Genomic DNA, 14,952 nt, shown 5'->3' with positions numbered 1-14,952 from the left:
ATATATATTAGGGGTGTGACGAGATCTCGTGTCACGAGATCTCGCGAGACTAAAATGTGACGAGATTTCTCGTCGAGGCGAAAAGTAGTCTCGTGATATTGCCATGACAGAGTGATAGGATGATTAGGAAAGAATATGCCACCGCTACGTTTACATTACGCCTCCACTGTCGTTTTGCTTTGTATTTAAATAAAAAACATTTAATTCAGTTGGATAACGGTCGCCGCCGCTCCATATTTAAAGAGTTACGCGCGATCGCTGAAAGTGAAAGTAAACGCGATTTCAATAGGCTACCCCACATTTTGAAAGCGGCTCCCTGAGGAATGCAAATATCTCTCAATATGAAAGCTATTTTAGGCTGGGCAGTGTAATTGTAACCTCTCAACTCTGTATCAAAGAAAAATTTGGTCTTATTTGCACTTTGAATATTGCGAGTGCGATTATGGTTGCACTTATTGTAAAGTGTTACCATAAAAACGAATAACAGTTTTCTCTTAATCTTATTAAGCACAAACAATAAGGTTTCATTTTTTAACATTAGTTAATGAACTATCATGAACTAACAATGAATGACTATTTTTATTAACTAACATAAACAAAGATTAATAAATACTGTAGCACATATGTTGCTCATTGTTAGTTGATGTTGGTTAATTAATGTTAATAAATGAGACCTTATTGTAAAGTGTTACCATTTTTATTTACTGTTTTTATTTCTATGATCAGTTTGTGGAAAGGAGTTCAGTTAGGAGGTCAAAAGTTGTAGAAGCTCATAAATCATGTACAATAAGATCTGAAGAGACTGAAATCATACAGAAGAGAAGTCAGTCAGTTGAGTTTGTGGCAAAACCTTTTACAGTACTTGAGTATTGTTGTCTTTTACTGCATATGATAATTCATACTAAGAAAGTAGAACTGAAATGACATTCATTACAAGATGATTAGTTAAAACATTTTAAAGACACCTGCAGAATATTTTTTCTAGTCATGTATTTCGCCATTGAGGATTTCTTAAAAATAGTGTGTAAAAATCTTGTCTTGTCTCGTCTCGTGAACTCAATCTCGAGTCTCGTCTCGTCTCGTCAGATACCGGTCTCGTCACACCCCTAATATATATATATATATATATATATATATATTAGGGGTGTGACGAGACCCCTAATATAATATAATATATATATATATATATATATATATATATATATATAGGGGTGTGACGAGACCGGTATCTGACGAGACGAGACGAGACTCGAGATTGAGTTCACTCAATCTCGAGTGAAAGATATATATATCTTTGTCCATATTCTCTCTCTCTCTATATATATATATTGTCTATATCTGTTGCATCTCTTGAACTGAGTTTGAAATCAAATCAGTCCACAATTCAAATCCTCTTTTTTTCTCCATGTCAGTTACAATTGTTTCATTGCCCTAAAACAACGTCTTAATAATTTATTCCGCCAACCCAGTTTATGCTCTGAAATACTGAAAGCACGTGTCTCAGACTGTTGCTGGCATCAACCATGCTAAAAATTATACAGATGTTGATTTAATTGTGCCTTTAGCAGGGTGATGAATTGAACTAGATTTGCATTTCTAGAAGGAATACCAATGGTTTCAAGGCAGCAAAAGAAGAAATGTTAAAGTTAGTTAGCTTATGTATTTTGGTTCTTTAAAGAAAATGACAAATAACACAGTGAATTAGACCCTTGTGAACTGTCCTTGTCAAACTCGCTCAAATCCTTACGCTTGCCCATTTTTACAACTCAACTTTGAGGACGAAATGTTCAGTTGCTGCCCAATAAATCCCGCCCACTGTGATGAAGAGATAATCAGTGTTATTCGCTTCACCTGTCAGTGGTCATAATGTTATTCCTGATCAGTGTATATAACAATAACAAGTCATGTTCAAAATCATATCTTAATTTTTATATGTATTTTTATATAGTATTATTTATATGTATTTTTATAGCATTTTTATACGCCCTGCCAGTTTTGTTCATCAAAAGTTTAAACTCTATCATGATCAGCTCCTTGACCACCGTAAAAAAAAATAAAAAAAATAAAATAAAAATAAAAATGGGATTTATGAAATTTCCAGCAGAAATTTCAACAATTCCACCTAATATGCTTGACATGACAGAATCCCATATTCTCTCATTAAAACATAAAGACATGAATATTTCATTTTTTTTCTCTCTTTCCCCATCATCCCAAATAGAATGTCAGTTTTTCTTTCCGTACATCAAAACAGTGGTGGTTCTGATGAGGTTGAGAGGAGTGTATGATCTACAGAGGACATGGGTAATTTGACTTAAGTACAAGAGTTGGCAGCATGTACTATGGAGCTCAGCATTTGCGAGGCATATCTGTACTTGATCAAATCCGGAGGTGCAGGCTGTCTAGCGAGCCGGAGGTTCTCTGAAGACACTATCTCAGCTGATCAGAGAGAAGTGTAAAAATGAGATACAGCACTGGGATTAAAGGCCGGTGTTCTAGGTACAGTGGCGCGTTGAAGAAGAATCTCAAAGAACAACTATTGGAATTTTAATAATCCTTGAAGTCTGAGGTTTGATGGATCACAACATTTATTCAAAGTAGAGCAGTCGTATAAAATATATATATATATATGTGTGTGTGTATGTTTTTAATCAGTTTCAGCAGCTTTGGTGTTAATGAACTAGATGGGCAACAATGAGATGACCCATAAAGCAGGAATGGTTTTACAGGTGGAGGCCACTGACATTTTTTTTTTTTTTTTTCCCTACTCATCTTTTCTGACTGTTTTTCACTAGTTTTGCATTTGGCTAGGGTCAGTGTCACTGCTGGTAGCATGAGGCGATACCTGGACCCTACAGAGGTTGAACAGGCAGTGTAACTCCTCCAGGATGGCACATCAACACATGCCATTGCCAGAAGGTTTGCTGTGTCTCCCAGCAGTCTCAAGAGCATGAAGGAGATTCCAGGAGACAGGCAGTTACTCTAGGAGAGCTGGACAGGGCCGTAGAAGGTCCTTAACCCATCAGCAGGACTGGTATCTGCTCCTTTGTGCAAGGAGAAACCGAATGAACACTGCCAGAGCCCTACAAAATGACCTCCAGCAGGCCACTGGTGTGAATGTCATTGAAATCCTTGGACCCATTGTCAGACCCTATTCTGGCGCAGTGGGTCCTGGGTTCCTCCTGGTGCACGACAATGCCTGGCCTCATGTGGCAAGAGTATGCAGGCAACTCCTGGAGGATGAAGGAATTGATACCATTAAATGGCCCCATGCTCGCCTGACCTAAATCCAATAGAACACTTCTGGGACATTATGTTTCGGTCCATCCGACACCACCAGGTTGCACCTCAGACTGTCCAGGAGCTCAGTGATGCCCTGGTCCAGATCTGGGAGGAAATACTCCAGGACACCATCCATTGTCTCATTAGGAGCATTCCCCGACATTGTGGGGGCCATACAAACTACAGAGTACCTTTCTGAGTTGCTGCAATGAAATTTCAGCAAAATGGACTAGCCTGCTGCATAATGTTTTCACTTTGATTTCAGGGGTTTCTTTGAATTCAGTCCTCTGTAGGTTGATAATTTACATTTCCATCAAACAATGTCCTTTCGTTCCTAACACATTACCCAGTCCATATCAGTATAGATATCCAGCATTGAGATTTGATGTGTTTTCAAAGTGTTCCCTTATTTTTATTTTTATTTTTTTTTGAGCATTGTATATACATTTTACCAAGAATAATACTAATAAAACAATATGTTGTTTTTGAAATGTATTAGCTTGTGTGCATTAACATTCATCAAAATACCTTCCTCTGTGTACCACAGAAGAAAGTGAGTCAAATTTTGACTTTGACAAATTTGAAAGGATGGATGGATGGATGGATGGATGGATGGATGGATGGATGGATGGAAATAGAGATTTGATGGATGGATGGATGGATGGATGGATGGAAATAGAGATTTGATGGATGGATGGATGGATGGATGGATGGATGGATGGATGGAAATAGAGATTTGATGGATGGATGGATGGATGGATGGATGGATGGATGGATGGATGGATGGAAATAGAGATTTGATGGATGGATGGATGGATGGATGGATGGATGGATGGATGGATGGATGGATGGAAATAGAGATTTGATGGATGGATGGATGGATGGATGGATGGATGGATGGATGGAAATAGAGATTTGATGGATGGATGGATGGATGGATGGAAATAGAGATTTGATGGATGGATGGATGGATGGATGGATGGATGGAAATAGAGATTTGATGGATGGATGGATGGATGGATGGATGGATGGATGGATGGAAATAGAGATTTGATGGATGGATGGATGGATGGATGGATGGATGGATGGATGGATGGATGGATGGATGGATGGATTGATGGATGGATGGATGGATGGATGGATGGATGGATGGATGGATGGAAATAGAGATTTGATGGATGGATGGACGGATGGATGGATGGATGGAAATAGAGATTTGATGGATGGATGGATGGAAATAGAGATTTGATGGATGGATGGATGGATGGATGGATGGATGGATGGATGGATGGATGGATGGATGGATGGATGGATGGAAGGAAATAGAGATTTGATGGATGGATGGATGGATGGATGGAAATAGAGATTTGATGGATGGATGGATGGATGGATGGATGGATGGATGGATGGATGGATGGATGGATGGATGGAAATAGAGATTTGATGGATGGATGGATGGATGGACATTTAATTCAAATTTATATATAGAATTTTTCATATTAAATATAGTTACAAAACAGCGTTACAGAAAATAGTTCCACACTAGTGCACAAGCACAATCTTCCTATCACCTCTTTGCAGACCTCCGTTTGAAAACCCCTCCCAAAGAGGACCTTAATGCTCTTGTCACCAGCTGCTTTGTCATGATGCTTTTTTCTGTGTCGATGAATCAGATGAATTCATCTTAAGCAATGTATTGATTTTCAGCCTCCCTTATATCATTAGATGTGGTGAAACCACTCCTACATCATTACCACTGATTGCTAGCTTTTACAGAAGTTCACATGCTTAAAGATCTGTCCACCCTGACAGATGACATCAGAAAGCGGTATTATGTTATGCCTCGAAAGCAAGGAACTATAAATCAAAGTACTGTTGCTTTGTGACGTGCACAGCTTCATGCTTTGGCTTATAATTTCTGTATAAATAAATAACTAGCCAAATTGTCTGAAATGTAAGTTACTCTATATGAACTTCTCATTTAAAGAAGTGTTGTATAACAACAGTATTAAATCACAATCATGCTGTTTATACGGCATCAACATCACCAAAAAGACCTTTCGCTCTTAATTTTCTTCTTAGTGTGTCCATCTGTCTCTCTCATGATCATCATCTCTCTCTCGTCTCCCTGAAGAGATTCTTCAGAAGGCCTGCGGGTGTGTTACAGGGCCTGTGGACATGAGACTCAGATCTGAGCCAGAGCAAATTCACGGGAGACACTCTGCGGAAGTGAAGACGACTGAATGTAGCTGATGGGACACCGGGACCAGACAGCCCAGCCTCAGGGACATAGGCTAAATTAAACACATCTGATGCACCGTGACGAGAAATGACCTTTTTGTACCGAGAGCTTGAGAGAGGTCATACAAACAGGTCTGATCCAGAGAGTAGGATGGCTGGGGTTTCATAATGATGTAGAGAAAGGGACATTACCTGAGGCAGGAGATGAGGGCAAAACCTGCTGAAATGCATCTACAATAAAACATTTTTTTCCTCACAAAACCACCATGAGGTGTTAGGTCTACTGGCATCGGGGAGTACATACTGCATATTAGACCTTGCCATCAAAACCTTAGGGTGGCACGACACGCCAAGTAGGGCATGTTGTTGGATCAGCATCCATTTTGGTACTGGAATAACATTCCATATACATATAGTATCAGTATACATGACTACATGACTACAAAATACATGACTAGACAAATTATACAAGCACTGTAAAAGGTTTTGCCACAAACTCAACTGACTGGCTTCTCTCCTGTATGATTTCATATGAGTCTGTACATGAACTGTGCATGATTTATGAGCTTCTACTATTTTGACCTCCTAACTAGAACAACTACACAGCCCAGCCTAAGACAGCTTTCATATTAGGTGATTGTGACGAGCAGGGCGGGCGAGAGCCATGAGGGAACGGCGCGAGGCCGGTGACGCGAGTGATAATGAGCGTCATCTGCGAGGCGTGCCGGCCTCGAGTCTCTCACGGAGGAGCTCCGGAGGCATAAAAGGAGGAGCGACATCAGTGAAGGACGAGAGAGGACCAGGCCTGGACTTTATGTTATGTTTTATTATGTTTGTGTGGCCGGCAGACGTCCGCGAGGGTCTGCCGGCATTACTTTAGTTTTGTTCTTTGTTTATTTTGAATTAAACTTTTGTTGAACGTTCGCCGGTTCCCGCCTCCTTCTTCCCACGTCTACTAACCACGTTACAGTGATATTTGCATGTCTTATCTTGGATAGAATCGCTTTCAAAATGCAGGGTATTGAAATCGAGTTTGAACGTACGCTCGCATTTTTCTTTCTCTTTTGCAATTGCGCGTACTCTGTGAACAGGGAGCAGCGGTGCTGAGCACATATTCTACAAGATGAGACATTCGTCAGACGTTTAGGCTCGGATCTGTTGTGCAATAAATCCTCTGCCATGGTCTTGTCAGTCATCCCGTCACTTACTCTCGTCACATGATCAGTGAACTGTGATTCCTGTTGCACTACATACAGTACGTCTCTACATGCCTCTCGTGTTGGATGAGCTGGATGGGATTGAAGCGACCGTTATCCAACTGGATTAAATGGTTTTTATTTCTATTAAAGGCAAAACGACAGTGGAGGCGTAGCGGTGGCATATTCTATCCTAATTTCACCCTCACTATAATACATATATATATATATATATATATATATATATATATATATATATATATATATATATATATGTTGCCTCAAGTTTTTCTTATGGGATTTTTACATTTTAAATTTATGAGTAAAATAAGGTCAGTGGTAAACATAAGTTGACGATGCTTGGAAGTTTTGCTCTTCAATGTAAATTACACACACGTATACCAAAAACATGAATTTAGAAGCTGTTATGTTTATTTTGAAAGTATATATTTCTAATAAGTAGCTAGATAAGAGTGTTTAGGGTCAGTGTGAGTGTGTGCAGTTCACGTTGTAGAACAAAACTTCAAAGTACCGTCAACTTATGTTTACCACAGACTTTGTTATAAAACCCCAGAGGGAAATCTCAAGGGAACCACTGGTGAATTAGTCTTCTCCTTGCAGAACTCTATCGCAGTTACATACAATAATCCGCAACATTTAGTATGCTAATATGTGCTATAGCTAGATTGCAATCAGTAGTTAAAGACATTTATTCATGTTATTTTTGGGCTTTTTTTTTTAAATTGGGCTATACTAAATTCAGATAGGTTTCTACTACTAGAAAAAAAAGTATTGAGTTTACATGGTAATTTTATATTAGTATTAGGTCAAATGTACAAAAGTATATTATTTCCACCATAGAATAAAAATAATTGAAAAGATAATTGCAACTTTTTCATCTCACAAATTTTATCTCACAATTCTGAGATATAAACTCGCAATTCTGATTTTTTTTTTCTCGCAATTGCAAGTTTATAACGCAATTCTGCTTCCCCCCCCCCCTCAACTGTGAGTTATAAAGTCCAATTCTGAGAGGGAAAATAATGTCAGCTCACAATTCTGACATTTTTCTTACAATTGTGAAAAAAAGGAGTTGTGAGATTAAAAAAAAAAAAAATCTTTCTTTTTTTTCTTTTTTATCCTGTGGCGGAAACAAGCTTCCATGCAAAATCCTGCACACAATGTCCTTCGAGAAAAGAAAAAAAAAATCTTCAAACATGATCATTTAGAGGACTTTTTTGAAAATATTTTTGCAGATTTTTTTTTTTTTTTTTTCTTGAAGGGCATTGTGTGCAAGCCTTTGTGCTTTTTTAATTTTAATCTCTGAGAATTTTGAGCCAACGCACAAGAGTAATGTGAGAAAGTATCTCTCAATGTTTGTTTCTCTTGAATTTTTATATTAAGAAAACATTTCCAATGTGTAAAAACTGTCTTGAATGAGTTCAGCCAAAGACTTTTTTTCAATTAAAACCTTAAAGATTCACTCATAAATGGAAATTCTGTCATTTATTCATCCTGTATTTCATCATTCATCATGTATTTACAAAATCAAATTACTTTCTTCTTTAGAACACAAAAGAAGATATTTTGTAATAAAAAAATATCTTTCTCCCCCTTTTTTTTTTCCTTTTTCTTTTTATTCCATGGGTCCAAATGTCAATTTTTTTTGTTTTGTTTTGTTTTGTTTGGAATGGCATAAGGGTAAGTAAATGACAAGAGAATTTTTTGGTCATTTTTGGTGAACTATCCCTTTAAATACCTAATCCTTACCAATTTCTCTAACCTTAAACCACTAGTCCCAAAATCAATCGATGCATCCACACAGATTACAAACATGGCTCTAACCCTAAACTAAGCCCTAAAGCTAAGCAGACTGAAATGATAGGTTGATAAGAATGTTGTTAAAGCCCCCAACAATAAAATCTGATTAGCTGATAAGAATATTGATCAAGGACCAATAAGGATGTTGATCAAGCAACACGTCTTACTTGGCTAAATCACATTATACTGTCGGCATGATAAACAAGTATAATGGCGGTCACTGCCATGACAACCATACTGAAAGCAAACAGGCGGTTATCAACAGGTCTTTGTGACACAAAAGCACATTATAATGTCTCCAGTCTACCCTCTCACTACCTTTTTACTTTTACTTGTCATCTCTGACTATCTGCCACTCATTTCTTGCGACAGGAGAAGCATTTCTGAGAGGGATGGAAAAGGAGACAGTGTTGCAATAGCAGGTTTCTGAAGTAGCACAAACTCTCAGAAGAGAAGAACCGGTGAAAATAAAAGAGACAGATGTATGAATGTCTACTCTCAGTTCACATCTGCATCTCATATTTTCACACCTTCTCTAAACTGTACCATACACACACATACTCATAAGAACTCTTCAAGATTGATTAATTTGCTCCCAAATGTAGCAAAAAAAAAAAAAAAAATCAACTTATACATAAAATCACTTCAATACATCTACTCTTTTAAAGGGATAGTTCACTCAAAAATGAAAATTTGATGTTCATCTGCTTACCCCCAGAGCATCCAAGATGTAGGTGTCTTTGTTTCTTCAGTAGAACACAAATGATGATTTTTAACTGCAACCGCTGCCATCTGTCAGTGGTATAATGCAAGTCAGCGGGAACTTGGACTATAAGAGTAAATAAAACACGACAGACAAATCCAAATTAAACCCTGCGGCTCGTGACGACACATTGATGTCTTAAGACACGAAACGATCGGTTTGTGCGAGAAACCGCTGCCGCTGTCAGAGCGCGATCAGACCTCACGAATCGAGTGATGAATGCTGTTGGACATAGTGGTGTATTAGAGGTAAAAAATGATATAAATACTGTTCGGTTTCTCGCACAAACCGATCGTTTCGTGTCTTAGGACATCAATGTGTCGTCACGAGCCGCAGGGTTTAATTTGGATTTGTCTGTCGTGTTTTATTTACTCTTATAGTCCAAGTTCCCGCTGACATGCATTATACCACTGACAGACGGCAGCGGTTGCAGTTAAAAATCATCATTTGTGTTCTACTGAAGAAACAAAGACACCTACATCTTGGATGCGCTGGGGGTAAGCACATAAACATCACATTTTCATTTTTGGGTGAACTATCCCTTTAAGAGCATGATTTTGCTTTTTTTTTTTTTTTTTTTTAAAGGGGACCTATTATGCAAAATTCACTTTTACATGGTACTTACTTTACTTACTGCCCTTTATGCCACTGGCATGTAGAGCAGCAACAAAAGTCCTCCACTCCTGTCTGTTCTGGGCCAGCCTCTTTCACATGGTGTTTGAACATATATGTGTGTCGGCAGTGTGTGTACACAACCACCCTATTATGGTAAAAAATCCACCCAGTCCTCTTTTTTTAATCCCCATAAATCATAAGCAGTGTCTCAGAACAAGTCGTTTGCAGATTATAGCTTTTGTGATATCACAAATTATTAGGCCCCGCCCATGACGAAGAAGAAGATCAGATAACAGGTTAGTTTAATCCACAAGATAATATCCAATGCCAAACGGCAAAGTACACAACATAAAGACGAGATCCGACAAACACAGAACAGGTAGATTTTATAAGGGAGCTAATGAGGGAGAATGTAATCAGGGAGAACAGACATAGATGTGGATGGTTAACTAATCAGGATACACAATAAGGGCAAAAGAACAGAACAAGACATGACAGAACTAAATGCAAACATAACAAAAGTCCATGAGTGTGACAGACTGCTGACTGACTCTGCTGTATTAGCATAGATCCCACCCTGACTGAGATGTACACAGTCCGCCATGTTTATCTCCTCATCAGAACATTTAACAGCAGCATTCAAGTAAGAACTGTATTCTTATTAAAGCTACTAAAGTTATTCAGTCAAGAGCAGTGAGTGATTTTCTGTTTTTCTTTTGTTGTCTGATTCGTATTAACAGCATATACAGCAGTAGGTAGCAACAGCAATAGAGATGACAATCAAAACCAAACAGATGTTTTGTTAGTTTTTGGCAGAGTATTCGAGGCATGAGTTGTACAGGCTCCACCTTCTTCTGGAGAGCGGGGGTGGGGGGTGGCAGCTCATTTGCATTTGAAGATACATGCATGAAAACAGCATGTTTTTCCTTGCACTCAATAATGGGCATTTACAACATGCTATAATAAATGATCTGTGAGGTATTTTGACCTGAAACTTCACAGACACATTCTGGGGACACAAGACTTATATTATATCTTGTAAAAAGGGGCATAATAGGTCCCCTTTAATATTTTTGGGGGCATAAAGCCAAAATTAACTCTCCTGCTATACCATAATGAGGGGTACACCAAGCGAACTTACTCTTGGAAAAGTACTACACCACTTGCATGTTTTATGAAGTCTGGAACAGAAGCGGTTGGGGAGAAAGTCTGGGCCTTTCTATTATTGTCCTGCTACCCAGGGAGTATACAGACCATGTCGCCATGGGAGGAAAACCTGTCAGTCAGAGTAGGTGCTGGTTGAAAGTGTCATTTAGCAGCTTGTCACTGACTATGAAATGTGGATGAGTAGGTGTGCTTGTGTGTTTTGATGAATAGCTCAACAGAGTTTGGGTGGATGACACATACTGCCAAAAGGTTGAAAGAAGGTACAGAGACACAGAAATGAGGGATTAGACTAGGGCGTGATGGAAGAGAGGGAGAAAGAGGGATGGAGAGAGAACGAGAAAAATGTCTTTGAGACAAGTCTCTCGTCATTATTTATTTTATCTTGCCGTTTTATTAAAATTACGTATTTCAAAATTTGACGATGGATGGATGGAGCAAGCCAGGACATGATATCAATAATTTAATTTTCACTAGTTAAAACTCTTTATATCAGAAATTGGATTTCTACTAGTAGCAATGGTTATTTTTGAAATCAGAAATTACATTTCCACTAGTATAAAGGTTAATTCATGATATCAACAATGACATCATCACTCAGATACCAATTCTTGATATCAATAATTACATTTCAACTAGTAAAAACTATAATTCTTAATATCTGTAATTGTATTTTCACTAGTTAAATGTCACCATAGGCTACATTTAAAGTCAATTGTTGATATCAAGAATTGATTTCTTACCGGTTGAAATTCCGATTTTACATTTCAGAAATACAATTCTTACAAGTAAAAATCATAATTTTTGATATCAATAATAACGTGGTTACTAGTGCAAATGTTTGTTCTTGATATCAACAATTGAATTGCAGATAGTAAAAATGTTAATTTTTGCTAACAGCAATTCAATTGTCACTAGCGACAATGTTAATATCTGAAATCACGAATGTGATTGTTAATTACGGTAACATTTTATTTCAACATGTTCTCCAACCAATACACCTATATAGGTCGTTTGTCACTTCCCTGAAATACGACCCATAGGAGCGTTTGCTAATGTTGCACCCCTATCGACAACAGGACACTTGGACACATTTTAATGCATTGTTCCCTTTTATCTGCGTTATATTTCAGGTTTTGCGTAGCTCAATTGGCAGAGCATCGCAATGTATAACAATATGCGATCATGTGATCATGCGATCGTGAGTTCGATCCCAGGGAAAGCATGTGCTCATAAAGTGTAAATGCACTATAAATCACTAAGGGTAGGTTTAGGGGTGAGTGTAGTCATTAAAAAAAAAAAATGAGTTTTGCTAAATGGAAATAGGACAAATGATGTAAAAAGTCCACACATTGCATTTAAATAAACATGTATTTTGATTGGTAACAACAGTCATATGTCATTTCATGATGACAGATGTAACACGACAATGTCATTATTTTTACGCCAGCTAGAGGGCACATGACTTTAAAACGCAAATATAGGTCATAATAAGGTACTTGAAAAACGAACTATAGGGTCGTTCTTTTTGGAGGACAGTCTGCTTTATTTTAGGGTCTTTTAACTAGTTGCTTATTAGCATGCATATTAATAGAATATTGGCTATTTATTAGTACTTATTAAGCACATATTAATGCCTTAAGGCAAGTGCACATTGTGCGATTTATAATAGTCCTTTACGATTGTCGCTTGTCAGACTGTACGTTCATGATCCTCATGTCACACTATGGGATCTCAGCTGTCATTTACGTCAGACTGTACAACAGTCAAGACATGTTAAAATGGACGCGCGCTTGAAAACTTGTCCGGAGTTTTACATCATCAACCCACGCTCATTCGGTGACTGTGAGCTGCATTACACGCGAGACTGAAATGGTGGCTAACAAAGAAATCTCTAGCGTTAATTTTGATCATGGCTTGAAAAACGAAGACAATTTGACGTTTGTCATAGGATGAGTCACACTGCAGGACTGTGCAAATCTTCTGACACTGCCAGAATTTCGTCTGAGGTAAAATTTGATCGCAACGGTCATTAATCGGCTGTCGGTGAACATGTCAAACTAGCGATCAAAGACTACAGATTTGTGGATTATAGGAATCTTTTAGGATTCTCAAAATTTGTCTCAGACGACCAAATCATGGCCAAAATCACATAGTGTGCACCCACCTTTATTCTGCATGACCTTATTCTACATTCATAATCCTACCCAATACCTAAACTTAACAACTACCTTACTATTAATAAGCAGTAAATAATGAGTTTATTGGGGGAAAAGTCGTAGTTAAGACTGTTTTGTGTTCCCTATACTAAAGTGTTACCTTAAAGGTGCCGTAGAACACGTTTTCAAAAGATGTAATATAAGTCTAAGGTGTCCCCTGAATGTGTCTGTGAAGTTTCAGCTTAAAATACCCCATAGATTTTTTTTTATTCATTTTTTTAACTGCCTATTTTGAGGCATCATTAAATATGCGCCAATTCAGCGTGCGGCCCCTTTAAATTCTCGTGCTCCCCACCCCCAAGCTCGCGACTGCCTTAAACAGCATAAACAAAGTTCACACAGCTAATATAACCCTCAAAATGGATCTTTACGAAGTGTTCGTCATGCAGCATGTCTAATCTCGTAAGTATGGTATTTATTTGGATGTTTACATGTTTGATTCTGAATGAGTTTGACAGTGCTCTGTGGCTAAAGCTAACATTACACACTGTTGGAGAGATTTATAAAGAATGAAGACTGCAAGTGTTTGAATTATACAGACTGCAAGTGTTTAAAAAATGGAAATAACGACAGTCTTGTCTCCGTGAATACAGTAAGAAACTATGGTAACTTTAACCACACTTAACAGCAACATGCTAATGAAACATTTAGAAAGACAATTTACAAATATTACTAAAAATATCATTATATCATGGATCATGTCAGTTATTATTGCTCCATCTGCCATTTTTCGCTGTTGTTCTTGCTTGCTTACCTAGTCTGTTGATTCAGCTGTGCACATCCAGACGTCCTGCCCTTGTGTAATGCCTTGAACATGAGCTGGCATATGCAAATATTGGGGGCGTACATATTAATGATCCCGACTGTTACGTAACAGTCGGTGTTATGTTGAGATTCGCCTGTTCTTCGGAGGTCTTTTAAACAAATGAGATTTATATAAGGAGGAGGAAACAATGGCGTTTGAGACTCACTGTATGTCTTTTCATGTACTGAACTCTTGTTATTCAACTATGCCAAGATAAATTCAATTTTCCATTCTACGGCGCCTTTAATTACATTATAGTTTTTTAGTTACATTTATAGTTTTGTTTTGTTTTTTTTAAATTATATAGTTTTTACTAGTTTTAATTCTTGAAATGTAATTCTTGATATCAAGAATTGGTATTTCTGCGAGTAATGACATCATTGTTGATATCAAGAATTAACATAGAGCTATTTGGAGTGTGAAATAACACTCCAGACAAAATCTTGCTACTCACATACATAGCTCTAACATCATTTCAAGCATAAATGACATGAAAAAATTGTGAATGCCCATTCTGCGTAAATCCTGCTTGGGAATAAACAGGGTGACATGACCCAGTGCACTTACACGGGTGACAAAAAGGAAGTCAATGTGGTGCCATTGCCAATCACAAAACCACAGCTGATCTGAATTTGCATTCCAAAGACCCTCGATTAATCACACGCCGGCACCCATATTCTCTGGCGAGAGATCATCAAATGCTAACTATTCATTCTTCACTCCTTGCTGTACAGATCAGAGCAAATCAGAGCAAATCTCATTGCTGAACATGAGAGAGACGGAGTGCACAGAAAAATGTGGAAACCCAGAGCGTTTGTTGCGAAGTGGCAGTGAGGTGAATTCAGA

General features: G+C 37.9%; 1 protein-coding gene across 1 annotated transcript in view; it reads right to left on the bottom strand.

Annotated features, from left to right (window-relative positions):
• The window catches only part of dab1a (DAB adaptor protein 1a), a 582,896-nt gene that overhangs the window by 279,771 nt on the left and 288,173 nt on the right, over nucleotides 1-14,952 (bottom strand).

Source organism: Megalobrama amblycephala, linkage group LG11, assembly GCF_018812025.1.
Source record: "Megalobrama amblycephala isolate DHTTF-2021 linkage group LG11, ASM1881202v1, whole genome shotgun sequence".
Lineage (NCBI taxonomy): Eukaryota > Metazoa > Chordata > Actinopteri > Cypriniformes > Xenocyprididae > Megalobrama > Megalobrama amblycephala.
The sequence above is the reverse complement of the archived record's forward strand: the minus strand, read 5'-3'. Positions and strand labels throughout refer to the sequence as shown.